Raw genomic sequence first — 2,495 nt, forward strand, 5'->3', positions numbered from 1 at the left:
ATCACTAATTCAATATCGAACTCAACTTCTCGAATAGGTGGCAAACCAGATAATTCTTCAGAAAACACATCCGTATACTTACATACAATTGGTATTGATTCAATGTTTCTTTCGACCACTTTACTGTCAAGCACATAAGAAAAATAAGCTTCACAAACTTTCCTCACATATTTCAGAGCTAGCATCGGAGAAATCACTGCTAGTAAACCTTTCAAATCACTAGATTCATCCGAATAACCTCATCATTCTTGTTTTGTAGATCAATGGTCTTTCTTTTGCAGTTTACAATAGCATCATGCAAAGTCAACCAGTCCATACCCAAAATTATGTCGAACTCATCAAATGGCAACAACATCAAATCAACTGGAAAACACGAATCTCGAACCATCAAGGGACAATTCTTACACACTTTGTCAACCATAACACACCGGCCCAAGGGGTTCAATACTCTAATCACAAACTCAGTAGACTCAACAGGTAAAGTCTTACTGAATACTAAAGTCTCACACACATAAGAATGAGTCGAACCTGGATCAATCAATGCAATTACGCTAGTATCATAGAGAGTAAATGTACCGGTAATAACATATAGGGATGAGCCCTCCTCGCGTGCGCGAATAGCATAGGCTCTGGCAGGTGTACGAGCCTCGGATCTAACTGATATATCTTTAGTCCCTCTCTGACTACCACTCACATTACCCGTATTTCTGGGTGGTCTACCTCGAGCTGTAGTGTTACCCGATCTCGTATTCTATATCGGATTTTGTTCAACTAACTCTGTGCATTCATGAATATAATGATCCACTAATTCATATTTAAAACAGGTCTGATCATACAATCTGCAACTTTCGGGATGTCGTTTGCCGCAATGTTTACACTCAAGTTGATTTGATTTGACATTTCCAACACTAGCTACTGAGGTAGATCTCGAGCTCACAGGTGGTCTGTCCCGATCTCGTCGTGAATAACCTGAAGTAGCCTTAGAACGGCTTAAATCATCTTGGAACTTTTTTGGTACCAACTGAAATGACTTACTCGATGACCTCGTACATGCATCTCTAGCTTCAAAGTCAGCTTTTCTTTTCTCTTTCCCGAGCTCTTCAGCTTTGTAGGCTCGCTCAACCAGTACTACGAACTCTTTTATCTCGAGTATGCCAACTAGTAGTTTAATGTCTTCGTTCAGTCCATCTTCAAATCTTTTACACATTATAGCTTCGGTGGAAGCACACTCTCGGGCATACTGACTGAGTCTCACGAATTTTCGCTCATACTCTATCACGGTCATCCGACCCTATTTCAACTCTAGAAATTCTTTGCGTTTCTGGTTGATAAATCTCTGGCTGATGTATTTCTTACGAAACTCAGTCTGAAAGAACTCCCAGGTCACTCGCTCTTTCGGAACCACCGATACTAGTGTATTCCACCAGTGATATGCAGTGTCTCGTAAAAAAGATATGGCACATTTTAAACATTAATCGGGAGTACAAGATAACTCATTGAACACACGGATAATATTATCAAGCTAAAATTCAGCTCACTCAGCATTATCATCATCAGTAGCTTTGAACTCTTCGGCCCCGTGTTTTCTGATTTTATCAACTTGTGGCTTAAACAATCTCAACGGATCACTCACTTGAGATATAACAGGTATCAAAGATAGATTAGTTGAGAGCGGGGGTTGTTGTGTAGTCGGATTAGGCCGGATACACAGAGGAAGAGCAAGAGGACGATATTTCAACCACAACCGAGGAGACGGCTGAAAACCAAGAAAATCCGCTACCTTCTGCAATTACTGCTAATCAGAATCCTGCTCTACGTACTATATATGATTATGCTAAACCTTCTTTAATAGAAACTGAATCGAGCATAGTTAGGCCTACTATTACTGCAAATAATTTTGAACTAAAACCTAACACCATTCAAATGATCCTACAGTTTGTTCAGTTTGATGGTTTACAGGACGAGGATCCCAACACTCACTTGGCAAATTTCTTAGAGTTTTGTGACACTTTTAAAATCAATGGCATTTCTGATGATGCACTCGCCTTCGGTTATTTCGTTTTTCATTGAGGAATAAAGCTAAACAGTGGTTGAACTCGTTACCATGAGGGTCATCACTACTTAGGAAAAAATGACCGAAAAGTTTTTATTAAAATATTTTTCGCCGGCTAAAACAGCTAAATTACGTAATGATATCTCCTCTTTTGTGTAGATGGATTTAGAAACACTCTACGATACATGGGAGAGATACAAGGACCTTTTCCGAAGATGCCCTCACCATGGGTTACCACTCTAGCTACAGGTTCAAACGTTTCACAATGGCCTGAATCCTTCGACTAGACAAATGATTGACGCAGCTGCTAGAAGAACTATCAACAATAAGACACCTGAGGATGCTTATGAATTTATAGAAGAGATGCCACTGAATAATTATCAGTGGCAAGTCATGAGGACAAAGCCAATGAAAACAGTCAGTGTTTTTAACGTCAATTCGG

The 2,495-nt window shown here is 39.8% G+C and overlaps 1 non-coding gene across 1 annotated transcript; it reads right to left on the bottom strand.

The window, feature by feature from the left end:
- Positions 1 to 2,179: 2,179 nt before the first annotated feature.
- LOC121225264 (small nucleolar RNA R71) lies at positions 2,180 to 2,286 on the bottom strand. The gene has a single exon (XR_005923156.1). It is a non-coding gene; the product is annotated as a small nucleolar RNA R71 (small nucleolar RNA).
- Positions 2,287 to 2,495: the final 209 nt, after the last annotated feature.

This window comes from Gossypium hirsutum, chromosome A03 (genome assembly GCF_007990345.1).
Source record: "Gossypium hirsutum isolate 1008001.06 chromosome A03, Gossypium_hirsutum_v2.1, whole genome shotgun sequence".
NCBI classification, from domain to species: Eukaryota; Viridiplantae; Streptophyta; class Magnoliopsida; order Malvales; family Malvaceae; genus Gossypium; species Gossypium hirsutum.